This window comes from Eubalaena glacialis, chromosome 2, assembly GCF_028564815.1.
Source record: "Eubalaena glacialis isolate mEubGla1 chromosome 2, mEubGla1.1.hap2.+ XY, whole genome shotgun sequence".
In the NCBI taxonomy this organism is placed as follows: Eukaryota; Metazoa; Chordata; class Mammalia; order Artiodactyla; family Balaenidae; genus Eubalaena; species Eubalaena glacialis.
The window spans coordinates 39,767,528-39,784,658 of NC_083717.1; positions in this window are offsets into that span (position 1 = coordinate 39,767,528).

The window sequence follows — 17,131 nt, forward strand, 5'->3', positions numbered from 1 at the left end:
CAGCTGCTCTTGGGAGGACTGAGTGGTGTGTGCCAGCGTGGAAGACAGCTATCTGCCGGGATTGTTTCCTTCCCTCGGGTGTTCGCCTGGTAATTGTTACAGCTGGAGGAACTGAGCATAATTGCACATCCTCGTGTGGAAGCACGCTCCCATCTGCACCATCTGCGTTGTGCAGGTGGAAGAATGAGCGGTTCTCACTGCCACAGCAGAAACAAACACTGTGCAGCACTTACTGTAATTTGGCTAGTGGGAGCTGGCAAGCTCCAGGTGTCCCTAAAGAGATCAGACGGGTTGTTCCTGGATGACTGAGCCATCACTGCCCTCCTGCAAACACCTGCCAGCCACCAGCCAGCATCCTTCTGTCACTTTCTCAGCTAGCCTCCTCCACAGGGCTTGTCAGGATGTTTATGTTTCATCTTCATACTGTGCCCACCACTTATGTAGTAAGCTTGTTTAGTAGCCTCTGACTTTGAAGGTAGCTTTGAAATGTTGGGTTTCAGAGCAGGCTGGGGAAGGAGCCGTGGATGCAGACAGCTGGATCCTATATCCCTCTACCGTCTAGGTACCGACTTCCCTTGGGAACATAATAAATGTGATATGAGATGCTGAGCCCCACCAAAAACAGTTCAGCTTATTTCATCATCTTCAACTTCGAACAGCTAAATTAATTCTCATTCATCGTTCAACATAAGATTTGAGCACCTACTGTGTGTCAGGTAGATGCTGTGCCAAGATGTTGAGGGTGAGGAGAGAAATAGGCAAATAGAATTATAATGCAAAATGGTAAAAGCCCCAATAGTGTATATCTGGGAACAGTGGAGGGGGCTGAAGGAGAGGCAGAGAAGGAAGGCTATACTGGGGAAGGGACACTGAAACTGGGTAAATGGGAATCTGTCATGTGAACCAGGGCAGAGGACATTTCAAGGAGAGATCCAGCATGTGCAATGGCATGGAAGCATCAGTAGGGCTGTCACGGTTGTGAAATGGTGAATAATCTAATGGCTACAGCACAAGATGTGTGGGGGGCCCAGGGGAACAGGACTGAGTCACGAAGAGAAGCCTTGTGCACGGTGCTAGGGTGTTACGCAGTGGAAGGCGTAGTATGAATTTCACAAAGATAATTTTCAGTGGTCCGGAAAGTTGCTTGGAGGGAGTAGAGGTAGGCCAGACAAGTCAGTGGTAATCCAAAGGGAGAGCTTGAACACTATCACTGGCCATCTGGATGGATGAAATACTGAAGCATTCTCCCAGATTCTGTGTAGGTCATGAGGAAATCAGGGTCCCAAAGCTGTCACATGTTTGTGGAGCTGAATGAACCTTTCTTGGTAGAAGCCCTTTACCTGTAGCTTTTTCTTTGTACCAGGTTGCGTGATTGTACCTGAAGACTTGGCAGAGCAGAAAGAACACAGGGTGTGGAGTTACTCGGGCTTCACTGTGAATCCTGGCTCTTCTGCTCATTAGCTGTGTGACCAGTGGGCCAATTTCCTAGCCTTTCTGAGGCCTAATTTACACTTCCCTCCACCTTAGTCATGCATTCCCTTGGTCATATCTTAGATCTTTTCATCACCTCTAACTGCTGAGCAATCCTCATATACTTTTCTTGTCTAATTTCCCACTCCCTGAAATTGCTGTTTTCATTTCTTCGTTTCACGTCTTCATTTCTCTTTAAAGCCCCTCCTTTGATTTCTCACTGATCACCTTGCCACCTACTTCATGGCAGAAATAGAAACGATCAGGTGGGGATTCCTTATCTTACCTTTACCATGTCAACCATGTGACTTGCCTCTATGCCCATTCTCTGCCTTTCCTCCTGAATGAAATAGCCCTGCTACTATAAAAGGCCAACCCCTCCCCCTGTTCACTGAATCCTGTCTCCTTTTGACTTCTCAAGGTCTTTGCTCTTGCAGTTATTTTCTGTCTCCTCCATCTTTCTCTTGTTAGGTCATTCCCATTAACATAAAGATATGTTCGAGGATCTTTCTTCTTTAAAAACTCCTGCTTTGGCCCCATTTCCCCCTTTAGTTACTGCTCATTTCGCTGGGACCTTCACAGAAAAACTTCTCAAAAGAGTTGTACATGTTTTCACTTCCCCACTTTTTTCCTCAACCCACTCTGATAGATTTCTGTCCCCATCACTCCACTGAAGCTGCACTTGTCTGAGTCACCAGTGATTCCATGTTGCTAATACAGTGCTCACCTCTTGTCCCTCTCTTAGGAAGCCTCCTGACATTAGGCATAATTGATTTCTCTGTATATCAAGAAACACTTGGTTTCTAGGATAGTACGTAATTTTGGTTTTCTTCCTGTCTTACTACTTGTTGCTTCTTGGTCCTGCTTGCTGGCTGCTTCTCTGCTCTATCTTTAGATGTTGGAGTGCCCAGCCCTTGGCTTTGGATCCTCACCTCTTTTTCTCTATATATTCTTTCTTTAGTTGATTTCATCCATTCCATGGTTTTAAGTTCTAGGTGTAAGCTGATGATTCTCGAAATGATAATTCTGGCCCTGACCCCTTCCTTGAGCGCCAAATTCGTATATCCCATGGCTTACGTGGCCTCTTCGTTTGGAGATGTAACAGGCGTTTCAGAACTACCATATTCAGAGCAATGCTCTTGATTCTCACCTCCACCTCCAGCCTGTTTTTCCTCCAAGATTTCCCAAATGACTTCAGTGTCTACCCATTTACTTGAGGCAAAAACTTAGGAATTATTCTCAGTTTCTCTTTTTTCCATCCCCCACATATCTGACTTCACTCTAGGGGTGTGCCCTGAGCAGTCTAAACCAATCATGGTAGTCCCATACCCCTTGCTAGTGACTAGAACTAGACTAAGACCAGTCAGCATAAGGGGTTAGTTTAGGAATGTCATGTGACTTAGTTCAGGTCAATGATACCATGAGATAAAGGTTTCTGGGGCTTCTGGGGAAACATTTCTCCTTAGAATATGTTAGTGACGAAACATGTAGCTCATATTCCCACCATGCAACACCCTGTGATCATATTCAGTAAGAATCAGCCTTAGGATGAAGCTGGCCTTCTGGATGGGAAAATGAAGAGGAAAGAACCTGAATCATAGATGACACAGTTGGCTGATTCAGACCCAACCCTGAAACCCACCCTACATCTGGATTTCCAGTTCGGTGAGGCAGTAAATTTCCTTACTATTTAGGCCACTTTGAATTGGATTTTCTGTTTCTTGCAGTTGAAAGCAAATTAATAGATGCAAAGAGAAAGGCAGGTCGCCTGTGGAAAGAGTCATGAAATTCCTGCTGTCTGGGGACCTTCTTAGATTCAGTTCCAGTGTCCATGAGGCCCAATTATGATTCCTAGTCTTGTATTTCTGTAAGATTTCTGGCTCTCCTGTGCAGACATCCCTGAGCTGGCCTGGCTGTTTCTTGTACCTAAAAGGATTATAGTTAAAATGGGAGGTAAAGCACTCAGCCCATTGAGTACTTGACCCATAATTAGTTCTCAACCCCTATGTGTTTACATTAACTTTGTTTCTAAAGGATTTAAAGCTGCTTTAAGTAAATCCTAGTGTCTTCTCTCCACAAATGTCCATCCAATACATCTCGAGAATCTTTGGAGAAACAAGTTCTTTGAAACCAAAATGTTTAAGAAAAGCAGAGACTTCAGGGGATATACCTTTCAGATTAAATACCTCTGTCCTCTCAGCCCTACTCGGCAGGGAGCTGGCATGTCAGCAATCAGTTTGAAGCTGCTCTGGACCTTTGAGAGAAAGCTTCCATTTAAATTTAGCAGAACCTCTTTCAATTAGAGTCCTTACAGAGAAGCACATAAATCTGTGAAAAGCCTAAATTAGATAATTTTTAAAAGAACGGTAGCTTCATTATTTTCAAGTACACAGAGTAACTCCATGTCAGCCATGAAGTGTTCCTTTGTAGACGCCCTTAGGGACTTTCCTTAATGAGTAGATTATAATTATTGGTAATCAGCATAATGGTTCTCTGCAGTGCGTGCTTCCAAAGCAATGGAGCGTATTAAGTGGTTTTGATGTTCTGGGGGTAATTTTGTTTACAACATTAATCTGCTCAGTGTATACCCTTTATAGCCATAACCCTCTGTTGTTTAAAAAGAAAACATTCTGAAGGCTCTCTCCATCATACAGCATTTGATTATCAGAGGCAGAAACAATGTAGGAAGCAGAGAGATGCATAGTAGGACTCAGATTCTTATTTTTTTTTTAAGATTTTTTTGATGTGGACCATTTTTAAAGTCTTTATTGAATTTGTTACAATATTGCCTCTGTTTTATGTTTTGGGTTTTTGGCCGTGGGGCATGTGGGAATCTTAGTTCCCAGACCAGGGATTGAACCTGCACCCCCTGTGTTGGAAGGCGAAGTCTTAACCACTAGACCGCCAGGGAAGTCCCGGACTCAGATTCTTTACAGAGCATGCTCTGATAGAATTATGAGAACAGCTCGGGCTTGCAAATGAGGTCTGTGCTACTGGCTTTGTAGCCCTGGGGTTGATAATAAGAACTTGACCAAAGTCTCAGTTTATCCTCCTCTAAAATGGGGATAATTTCTCATTTGCAGGGTTGATGCGAGCACTAAATGAGCATTAACTAAACACTCCTCCTTTCCTTGGTGACCAAGCAACATGAGCTTGCCCTTCTCCAGGTCCAGCCCTGATCACCCACAGGAGACTGGTGGCATCACCTCTGTCCCCACTTACCCAGGTCTGAGAAGATCAGAACATCCCTAACCCTCTTTGCAGCCAGACACGTTGGACAAAGGGAGCTTCATTTGCCGTGAGTTTGTTGTTTTTGATCGTTCGCATTTAGTAAGGGCTTACCATGGACCAGAAGCTCTGCTAAGCACCTTACACGGGAAGGTATTTACCTCACTGCATCAGTTCTGGGATGCATTTTTCAAAATCGGAGTGTATCTAATTGGCATCTTGTGAGTGTCAGCCAGGCAGCAGTTGTGACGTCACTGCTGTCACCACCTGTGCATGTGCGCGTTGAGCAAGCTCTTCATATTGTCATCATTTCTGTCAAGTGATATGCGTTATTGATGCCACATATGTTAAATGTATGTGCTGTGTAAGATGTCTTCCAAAAGACTGCACTGTGATTTGATATTACAATGAAAGGTTATTTTGTACTCAGGTACAGAAGCAGAGCAGTGGGGTTCATTTCGGTATTAGTGAAGCAAAGGTTTGCCATTGGAGGAATGAACATGAGGCCATATTTTTTGCAAAGCAGCAACTACGTGCTGCTTAGAACTAAAGAAAGAAAGATACACACTAGTAATTGAAATTTTACTGACATGCTGAGATTGGTGTGAAAGGTTTGCCTATCAAACACCAAGCAAGGTAAATGAATGAAGGGGAAACCGTTCCATCCTTTGGAATAAATGGAAGAATTTCTTAATGTAGTGAGAGGTCTAGTGCGACCATTTCATGCAGATCACAGGGCTAATCATTAAGGTGTGAACCAATTTGTCAGAAACTTCATGCTGACTTTGAGCAGAAGCTGATTAGCTTCTAGGGATATGTGATTCAATATAGGAAGAAAATGAAATTAGAGTTGAAGTCAAATAGGAAACGCTGATGAAGCTAGCTATTCTTCATCATGGCTCGGATGCCTCCAATCTAAAAAAGGCCTAAAATGCTCTTTGAATAGGTGTACATTTTAAGAGTTTCGAGATTTGTTTTAATCAGTATGGTAAGACACACAGACATGGAGATGACTGTCATGAGGGAAGTTTGTTATACTCAGAGGTCACTAGAAATAGGAAGCATGGCATAGGGAAGCACCCGGGTCAATCAGGAGTCAGAGAGAGCGAGGGGAAAATGTGTGCCAGAGCCTCTAGGGTGGTTTTTATAAGAAGGAACAGGCAAGTCAGAGTGAATAGGCTTGGGATTGGCTAATTTGAATAATTTTGGTGGGCTCTGGGACAAAGGGCTGTCACTAGTTGTCTCATATCAGGCCCTGGGTAATTAGGGCAGCTGGATAGTGCCATAAAGGAGCTGGTTAGGTACCGACTTTGGATTGGTGTGTAATGAAAGGCACACTCCCAGGCAGGTTGTTTGCTAACCCTAGGAATTAGCTAACCCTGGGAGGGGCATTCCCTACAGGGTCAGCAAGGCCCCAAGGTGTCAAAACATCAGAAAATAAAAGGCATGGTTAATACTGTACAAAATAGTAATTGCAAGTAATAAAAAGCATTGCCGTGGTTGAATTATCTGGGTTCTTTTTGTTAGTGATACATTGTGGTAACCAGCCTCCAAGATGGCCCACAGTGATCTCACCTCCTAGATTCATGCTCGTGTGTAGTCCCCTCCCAACATTGTATTTGGGTTGGTCTGTGTGAGCAGTAAACACAGCAGAAGTGGTGGTGTGTCACTTTCAAGGCTCTGTTATAAAAGACATTTCAAGGCCTGGCTTTTGCATCTACCTCGCCCCTCTTGAATCACTCGCTCTGGGGGAACCAGCTGCCATATCATGAGGACACGCAGGTAACCTCCTGGAGAGGCCCACTTGGCAAGGAAATGAGGCTTCTTCCTCACTCAAAATGTGTGTGTGACTTTTTAGAAGCAGATCCTCCAACCCCAGTCAAGCCTACAGGTGACTGCAGCGTCATGAAAAACCCTGGTTGGCTTATTTCATTCCTTTATTAAACACTTATGGAGGACCTACTAAATGCCAGGAACTAGGAATATAACGTTGTGTAAGTCATAGTCCCAACCTTTGAGTTTCTAGTCTGGTAATGTCTCCGGATACCGATCTCCTTCTCTTTGAAAGAAAAAGGTGTCTTGCCCTCTCCCTGGCTCACCCATCCCACCATCAGTAAAGCGACCAGGTAACCAGTCTTTGAGTGTGTGGAGTTAGGAAGGAAAAGCTGAGTGGTGGACTGCTTTTTTGTGGGAGTCCACTGTTTCTCCTTGTTTCGTTAACTCCCTGATGATGAAGTTCTGTCCCCTGCAGGCAGCGTTACAGTGCCCCAGGAGAGCTGTTTGAAACTGCTGCCTGGCAGTAAGTAGTACACGGGAACTCTAATAGCAGAAGCGGGCTTCTGGGCTGGTCCCATTCGGCTTCCTGAGACTGGAGATTGCCTGGTCTTCAACTACCCTTTCTCTTCCAAGCTTAGTACTTAACTTTCCAAGATTAGAAGAAGAGGCTGTCTCTTATCCTTAGTAAATTGTTGAAAGAATAGAGAGGGGTCTATATTTCTACTGAAAGAAAAGAAAAAAAAAAAGGACGGAAGAATGGATATATTCTGAACAGAGGAACAAAGAAGTAAAAGGTAATTTCCAGGCTTCCCCCAGCAGCTTTTGTTGGGCGTTATGAGGTTTGAAATATGTCCTTATGGAGGAATGTGTTGCTCAAAATAAATTGCTTCTGGATTGTTTTTCCAAGTCAATGTTTTTAAACTTTAAATGTCATTCTATTTATATTTTTTTAAAAATAAAGTTTATCTGAAAAGTGGTTCTCAACTCAGTGTAAGTTAGGGTTAAGATTGAAGTAGTGGGCATGCTAGAATCTTGATGGAGATTCCTTTTGAGAAAACAAGTCTGTATCATTTTTATTGAGAAAATGAAAACATGCATACGTTTTCACATTACAAACTGCGGAGACATTGAAAAAAAAAAACCTTATCTGATGAGGTTAAGCAGAAGACACAGGGATTCATAACCGGAACACATCCCCTCAAAATCCTAGAGGGAGAGGGGATTTTCCTGGTCATCAAGTAGGGAGATGACTTTTGGAAGACTGGAAAACATTTTGTTAGAAAGTTGGCGAGTTTCATAAAAAAGACTGAATGGAGAAAGTTGGAGAAGGAACATTTCTATGAGTCTCCTGAAGAGAAGACTCAGGGAGGGGCAGGCAGCAAGTGCCAAGGTCGGAGAAAGATAAGGGACACAAAATGGACCTATAATTGCTGAGGTGCCATTGTCTTCTAGATTTCTGTTTATAATTTTGCAGTGAGTAAGCCCCTTTTAAGAAGGGGGAAAAAAAACCCTCCATAAAATTGAATACATACAAATGAAAACTTGGCAAAAAATATCAAAACAAAATCAAATGGCAGATGACAACCCATTTATCAAAGGATTGATTTCCTTAGCTTAAAACATTTAAAAAATATATAATAAAAAGATGAACAATCCCAAAGAAAAGATGGGCACAGAATATTATTATCAGGGTGTTCACAGAAAAAATAAATACACATAGTCAACAACTGTATGAAAAATGCTTATAATATTTATTTTTCACCCATCAGATTAGCAAAGGTTAAAGATGTTTGATAACCCAGTATTGTCAAGAAGGTAGGGTGCTCTCACCCACTGTTAGTGGGAGAGAAAGTTGATTCAGATTTCTTGAAAGACAAAGAGTAGTGTCTTAGTAAATGTGCATATCTTTTAGCCCAGTTAAATTCTGTGTTATTAAGCCAAAACGTGTGCATATGTGACCAAGTTATATGCATAAGGCTTTTCATTGCAACTTTTTTATTATGAAAAAGTGGAAACTACTAAATGTGCATCAGTAGAGATAGACTAAATAAATTATGAAATGTCCCTAAAATGGGGTCCGATACACCTGTCAAAAATAATGAAACAGATCCATACATATTGATTTGGAAAGCTCTCTGAGACATATTAATAGAACAAGTGTGTTTAGTGTGATGCTATTTTTTATAAAAAAAGAAAAACAACTAAAATCTGAAATGAAATTGAAATCAATAAAGACAAATACATACATGCTCTTAGAGACATAAAACATTTTTGAAGGCCCACAGAAGATGCTGTTAATGATGGTTCTCTGTGAAGAGTGGGCCTGGGGGTGAGGGAAGGTGATATTTAATTTTTAGCTTATCCCCTTTATCTTTGTGATTATTTTACTGTAAACATGTATTACTTAAAATTTTTTAATGAGTTTTTTCCTAATTTGTAACTGGTAAAAAAACATGTGACATGAAATTTACCATCCTATTTCTGAGTGTACAGTCGAGTAGTGTTAAGTACATTCACATCGTTGTACAGCCTATCTCTACAACATTTTTTAAAATTTATTTATTTATTATTTATTTTTGGCTGCACTGGGTCTTTGTTGCTGTGCATGGGATTTCTCTAGTTGTGGCGAGCGGGAGCTACTCTTCATTGTGGTGTGCGGGCTTCTCATTGCGGTGGCTTCTCTTGTTGCGGAGCATGGGCTCTAGGCGTGTGGGCTTCAGTAGTTGCAGCACACGGGCTCAGTTGTTGTGGCTCGCAGGCTCTAGAGTGCAGGCTCAGTAGTTGTGGCGCACGGGCTTAGTTGCTCCGCGGCATGTGGGATCTCTGCGGACCAGGGCTCAAACCCGTGTCCCCTGCATTGGCAGGCAGATTCTTAACCACTGCGCCACCAGGGAAGCCCACTACACATTTTCATTTTGCAAAACTGAAACTCTGCAACTTTTTCAGCTTGCAAAACTGAAACTTCTATACCCATTAAACAATAATTCCCCATTTCCCCCTCACCCCAGCTCCTGGTAACCACCATTCTACCTTCTGTCTCTATGAATTTGATTACTTTAGTTACCTCATATAAGTAGAATTATACAGTATTTGTCTTCTTGTGTCTGGCTTATTTCACTTAGCACAATGTCCTCAAGGTTCATCCATGCTGTAGCATGTGTCAGAATTTCCTTCCTTTATAAAGGCTGGATAATATTCCATTATATGTATATAGTATTATACATTTTGTTTTTCCATTCATCCATCATTGCTGGACACTTGGGTTGCTCCCACCTCTTGGCTATTGTGAATCATGCTTCTATGAATAAGTGCGCAAATATCTCTTTGAGATCTTGCTTTCAATCCTTTTGGATATATACCCAGAAGTAGGATTTAATGAGCTTTTGAAAAAGTGTTTAACCAATGAATTCTCCTGTAACAGCAGAAGTGGTATTAGGTAGCCACTCTGTGGGCTTAGTTGAGCTGAGTAGTCTGAGGCCAGGATTTTCTTTACTTTACCAACCTCCTGGAGGTTTAGCAATTTCACTCCTGTCCCCTGAGCCTTTCCTCTGCACAGACAGGAGGGGCCTTAACAGGCTTGTGAACCTGCTGCTCCCTGCCTGCTCCTGCCTGCATTGATTCGGCACATTTCTATAGCTCCCTGAAGGAAGAGACGCTGCAGCAGCATTTAATTAGAGGCCAAGAACATGCTTTCCGAGGGACACGACTTATTTCTCAGCCAGCTGTTACCAGTTGCTCCCTAGCAACATGCAGCACTCACATCTGATTGCTTCTCTCCAGACAAGGTGGGTGGCCGGCCCACCTGCTGTCACAGCCTGGGGTGGGGGTGACGGGGGGTGGTCCCTGCATCTAGGGCTGGCTCTCCAGGGGAAGTGAGTGATCTGAACCTGTTACTCCTGCAAAGCCAGATATGGTGCTAAAACTCCTGACCTGCCTACTCCACCCCGCTCCTTCAAGTTCATGATTAGAGCAGAAAGAATGTCACCAGCTATAATACAGACAGAGCAACATGGTCCAAAAAAGTCTGCTGGGATTGTGAAGTGCAGCTGGGAGACTTTGGGGGAAGAGAGAGATTTGCCCCACAGTAGGCGGAGCCTACCTTTCAGGAAGGACTTGGGGGGTGTTGGAGGCCCTGGGGGCACCCTGTCCCAGGCAAGGGGAAAAGGAAAGCCTCGTTCCTGGTGGCTCCAACTGCTCTAGGTTTCCAGGGGCTTTGGAAAGGGGCACGGGGACGGAGATGTCAGCAGCAGCCCCAGCCCCGAATCTGAACTTGCCACTCCTCAAGGGGTGTGAGAGACGGCTGCTCAGGAACCAGACTCTGGGCCCCAGTTCTTCCCAAATGCTTCTGCAGAGGCTGCAAACTGGACGCTTTGAGATGAGATGCTGCTCAGTGACATGCCTTTTTGGTGTATGTGGTGTTTTTACAGATTTGAAGGTGTATAAAATATCCTGCATTTTCACGTTGCCGTCAGGAGGCCCGCAGTCCCACGGTTGGGGCCGTCTTAGACTGGGCGTGTGTGCCTCCGGCTTGCATAACCCACCTCACCGATCCATTGGCCTGTTTGCTGTGTGACCCCTGCACCCTTCTGTATCCTCGGAAGTGTGAGGGAGGCTGCTTCTGCAGGGGTCCTCTTGTGTTTACTCATTAATTCTTTTCACAAACATTTTTTGAGCTTCCGAGCATCGCAGCCTGAGCTAGGCACTGGGCTGAAAGGACAGTAAGCCATGGTCTTTGCAGACCTGAGTCGACAGACCAGATGGGGAGGCAGAGAAAGAAGCTCTGAGAGCAGGTGAGGATTCACTGAGAACAGGTGAGAGATGGGTGCATAGGAGCCAGGGGAGCAGACACCTGGGCACCTGACCTAGGCTGGTGGGGTCCAGGAAGGCTTCTGGCAGAGCTGTGGCCTGAGCTGAATTCTGAAGGATGAGAGGGGTTAGCCTGGTGAGAAAAGGGGAGAGGAGGGGAAATGGAAGAGAAGCGGACCCCAGCCAGAGGCATTGACCACTCCCTGTGGGAGGGAGTCCAGTGAGTGGCTGGGACTTTGGTCTCTAGAATTCTCATTCCACACCTTCTCAGCCTCTGACGCTAGAGCGTCGCCCCTCTGAGCCCGTTTTCTCACATATAAAAAGGCATGATAATACTGACTTTCGAGGGTTGTTGTGAGGATGAAATTAGAGACTGCACATGTGGGCCCCCTTTGCTGTGTAGTTGGTGCCCAGTACCCATGGCAGAAAGCGCTCGTCAAGTGCCAGGCTAGGCAGCCCTTCTCCCAGGAAGCACACACCCTCTCCCCAGGCTTGGGTGGGCGCAAGTGAGTGTTTGAAGGGTTAATCTGGCATTTTCAAGTCATTCTACCCGTGGTGAGAAAGGACTAGCTTTTCCGTTTCTAGAGAGGCCGTGGGGGATGGCAACCCTCGGTTCTGGCTTCCCTTCCAGCTGCTGCTTATGGAGGAAGTGAAAATAGGAAGCCACCCCCTCCCAGTTCCCCCACTGCGCAGGCAAAGGCCAGCTGTCTCAGCCTGCAGACACCTACCAGGTATGTGTTTTCTTTTGTGCGAGGCACAACACAACAGGACGCCTGCTCAGGGGTGGGTGTGGAGGAAGGCTGGGGAAGAGCATGTCCTCTGCACACCTTCTCTAGAAAAGAGAACAGAGAGACTGGGCTCGGGCCACCTGGTGCTGCAAGGATCCCAGGACGGAAGGCAGTCGTGCGCTGCAGCATCACTGCGGTGAGGCATCACCGAGTCAGAGGCCGTGCAATTCAGAAACGCCCGACAGTTTCAGGTTCGAGGCCTCCATTCACCCTTACGTTGCCTTTAGTGGGCTCTCCCCCGCAGTTCTGCTTTTCAGACCATTGAGTGCCACTGTCATTTGTTTGCTTCCCCCAGCATTGGAACCTCTTTCTGGGTTTGTGGGATTCTATATTTTCTGAGTTCTAATAGGGAGCAAAGACCAGCTCCCCGTACAGGGGCCTCACAGCTGAGGCTCTGCCAGTCGGCCCACCCGTGGCAGACTTCCTACTCCGCTGGACAGGAGGGGTACATGGGGAGACCCTTTCCTAGGGCAGTGGCCCCCAAATACTGATATTTTAGTATAAAACTGTGTTTTCTAAATCCAGTTCACATCTGGAAACAGCATACAATTAGTGGGATTCTGCTGCTGGAGTAATGAGGATTAGGCAGCATGATTCCCAGGTTATGGACTAGGAAACCAACTAGAGAACAAGAATAAGGGAGTCACTGACAGAGCCAAAATTAGCGTGCAGGCCTTTCCACTAGATTCTGAAGGTCCTCATAGATTTCAGGACCCTTTCCGAAGAGGGTTATAAAGGTGCTTCTTTAGCTTTCCTTATCGAGTGCAGACAGATGGAGTTGAAGGCTCTGTTTGAGTTAAAGGGGAGGTCTGCTGTCGGGGTGCCTTCTGGAGGGTCCGAGGGAATGCAGGGGTCTAAAAAGAGCTAGTTGGGACTTCCCTGGTGGCGCAGTGGTTAAGACTCCGAGCTCCCAATGCAAGGGGCCTGGGTTCGATCCCTGGTCAGGGAACTAGATCCCACATGCATGCCGCAACTAAGGAGCCCGTCTGCCGCAACTAAGACCCAGCACAACCAAATAAATAAATAAGTAAATAAATACAAAAAATAAAAAAAAAATAAAAAGAGCTAGCATTTCTCGGGCACCTGAGTCAGGCACTGTGTAAAATTCTTTATGTATGTTGACTAATTGACTCAGCTCAGCTCTCTGAAATGCTTTGTCCCCATCTTATAGATAAGGATTCAGGCACAGAGAGACTAAGTAACTTGCCAAAGGTCACAAAGCTGGAGCCAGAATTCAAATGGACTTCAGAGTTTGCAGCTCAGCCCCCTGCACCCCCCGCATGTGGTAAGGGGCCCTGGGGAAGGGCGTGGGATAGTTGAGGGCAGATGGCATATCTGGGACTCACTGCTGGCAGCCGGCCTCGTGGGAAGGGTGGAAAATCCCTATCCGAGCCACAGAACCAAGCCACGGGGATGGGAGGGGTGGTGCTGTGAGGGATAAGGGCCATCTTGAGGACACCTGAGCATCTCTGGCCAGGGAGGGCGGGTGGCAGATGGGCAGCCGTGGAGCCCAGCCCCGACCAGCTGTTGTTTGCAGAGGAGGGCAAGAGCGTGGTGACAGCTGGATTAGGTGTGCCCAGCAACCTCAGTGACCACCGGGTGGAGATGCACAGTGGGCCCTTCTGGCTGCCCCTTCCAGCACCTCCAAGCCCGGGGAGCTTAGTGCTTGCTAATCTCTGTCCCCATGGCAGCAGGAGGTGACAGGGCCATCGCTAAGGCCGTGGAATCTTCCACCTCTTGATGGCCAGGGAGCTTTTCCAAAGGATCAGAGAACCTCCTCCCTTCTAGAAAGTGAGATGTAAAGCTAAGATGATGGGCCCAGTGTCTGTCTGTAACTGTGGTGAATGGTCTCTCTCCTGTCCTACTCAGTCCCCCTCTTGTCCACGTCCTCTGTATCTGCTTTGATTTGGGGCTGCTGGTTTCATTGGTTTTGTCTGCCCTTCTGTCTGTTTCTTGCCTCATTTCACAAAGGATTTGAAGCAGCTCTCAAAAATACATTGAAAGTAACAGGACAATGAAATATATATTTGAGTAGCTTGGGGCCAGAGGACTATATGGGTAAGCCACTGGAGGAGTGTATGGAATGCCGCGATTCCTTAGGGACCCCTTTCCAGAATATGGCTTCTGGAACCATTCTAATCTGTCTCATACTTTAAAACTTAGAATGATATTTTGGGAATATTTTCTTTTTCATATTACATAGGCAGTTGATTCATTCAATAAATATTTATTAAGTACCTATTTAAAAAAAGAAGAAGAAAAACATCCCCACTGTTTTCATTTCTAAATTCTTTTGTCACATTTTGGGGACATCAGTATGGTGTCCTTTCAGAATCAGACACTGGCTAATGTTTTGAATTCTAGGTAACACTCCAGAATCCACTCCTATGTATCATTTTAGTTGTTCATCTTGTTGGTAATCCAGAGTCTTCTCCTTATCGTTTTGGACCATTTCTCCAGAAATGTTCTAGAAAACCATTTTAAAAAATCACATTTTCTAATGCTGGCCAACATTCTCATGGCGTTATCTGGAATATGGCTGAGTTTGCAGCTGGGTATCGGCTTCCCTGCAGTATGGGGCAGTCAGGGCAGCCTGGGTGACTGATGTTGGAGGTGAGGCCCTCACTCCAGCCACTGGCTCAGGCTCCTTCATTCGGTGAGATTTACAGGTGTTTACTGAGCACTTTCTTAGGCCCTGGGCACTGCAAATCCACAAGTCCCTGCCTTCATGGAGTTCCATTCTAGCAGACAAGACAGAACATAAACTAGGAAACTGATAAACAAGTGACATCATCTGGTTTATGTTTTGAAAAGATCCCTCTGGCTGCTGCGTGGAAAATGGGTTGTGCTCAGGGGAAGGGGTGGTAGGAAACAGGGAGGTCACTTAGGAGGCCAAGGCAACAGGCCAGACAAGACAGTAGACATGTGTAGCAGTAGACATGGTGAGAAGTGGTCAGACGGGGACATATTTTGGAGGTAGGGCCAGCTGGACCAGCTAATGAGTTCCCCATAGAGGTAAGGCAAAGGCATCCAGGACGCATCCAAAGTTTTTTGGCCGGAACTGGGTAAGTGGTTTCATTAGCTACCTTACGTTAGACTGGGAGAGGGAAAGGGTTTCTGGGGAGGGGATGAGAATCAAGAGTTTTATTTTGGCCATACTGAGTCAAGATGTCATGTCAGTAAAGAGATCTGTAAACTTCTAGTGATCAGTCAGCACTTCAGCGAATCCGGACCGGGTGTGCCGGAGCAGAGGGATGGTCCCAAGGAGCAGGCTGCCCAGTGCCGCACTGCCTGTGATCAGGGCAGCCCTGGACTCCCCTGGAACCCCCCCGCCCCCGCCCAAGGCAGCTTGTTCTAGGCGTATACATTCATTCATGCATGTGACACATTCAACACATATTTACTGAGTGCTATACTGGCTGTTTTCCATTTGCCCCTCAAAAACACATGCTTTTGGTGTGATCTAAATGGACAACACGTTGTTTTCTGGTGTTCCATTTAGTGTTCTGCTTCTGAAGAAACATGAAAGCCAGCCGAGTGAATGGGTCTGTTTATAAAAGATAGTTAATAAGGCCCACGGAGCTGGGCTTCTATAATCTGGGGCTGGTGGGAGGACATGTGAACTTGGAACCCTTTTATCCTGTGTCTCTGCTCCTTGGGCCACCACCTCCATCTCCTCCCGATGCTGTCATGCCTCTGATTAGAGCCCTGCTCAGGATCCTTAGGGGCACCCCAAATTCCCTTGCAGGGCCTTCCCAGTCTGGCCTCAGCCCCTTGTCAGTCCTTTCCCTCAGCATTCCAAGCCCGACCCTGCCCCCACTGTGCCCATCCTGACCCTCGCATGGCTCAGGAGGGCTGTTTACAGAGCGTGACGCCCAGCCTGGCCTTCCAGCAGTGGTTCCGCTGCTCCTCGCCCACCCATGATGCCCTCACCCTGTCACTGGGGCAGAGGCCCAGCTCGGCAGCTGCAGCCCCCTGCGCCTTCCTTCCTTAGTCCACTGCTGGGGTGAGCGCCTAGCCCCACCGTGCTCCTAAAGTGCTCGTCCATTGAGGAATGGAAACCCCTGTCCAACCAGGAAGCACCGCTGGCTTGTGCCTGGGGAGCGGGACAAATCCTTTAGTCACCAGGCATGGAGAAGGCGGGAGGCTGTGTCCCCATGGCCTACCGGGCTCTGTGCCCAGTAGGAGATGGCTCACTGATCCTGGAGGCCCTGAGGGTGTCTGACTCCTCTTTGCACCTCCCACGCACCTGGCCCAGGCCCCGCTTATGCAGGATGGTAAAGGGGCTTCTTCCTGCTGCCTTGGAACTTCCGCTAACGGCCCAGCTGAGGAGCACAGATGCTCAGTACCCTCACAAACTAAAGCTGTGCTCTTGAGCATGTCTGGGGTGGGGATACTGCAAAGGCATTACCTGGAACTTGTCAGAAATGCAGACTCTCAGGCCTCACCCAAGACCCACCGAATCAGAACCTGTATTTTAACAAGGGTCCCCAAGGATTTCACGTGCTCAGTCGAGGATGAGAAGGGCTGATAAAGAGAAGGGCTAGTCATATCCATGCAGGACTTATAAGATGGCAAGACGAATCCAACAATCGCCACCCCATCCAGGCGAGGGAAGAGATTCGGAACTTGAAAAGGTGTCCGGTGCCAGTCAGGTTCACAGTTGCAGGAAACAGAAACCACTTTGGCTGTTTTAGGTAGAAGAGGATTTGTTACTGGAAATTCAGTGTTTACAACACTGTTGGAAGGGCCCAGAACACCCCTGCAGACCCTCTAGAGAGCTGCTGCCTCTGCCCCATCAGGAAGGCAGGGCTTCAGGAGTGATTGAGGGTGTGGGCGACCCCAGACCACTGCCTCTCTTTGACCCAGAGCTGGGGACGCCGCCGCGGCCACTGCCGCAACTGCCTCTCCACACTGACGAAAAACCCAACATCTCTCCAGCCAAAGCAGCGGGGAGGCCATGGTCTCTGCCTCTCTTCTTCCTTCCAAATCTAGTGCAAGCACAACTAATTCGCAGGACTGCTTTATACAGCCAGGACTGCTCTCCCCTGCTTTGAAGTCAA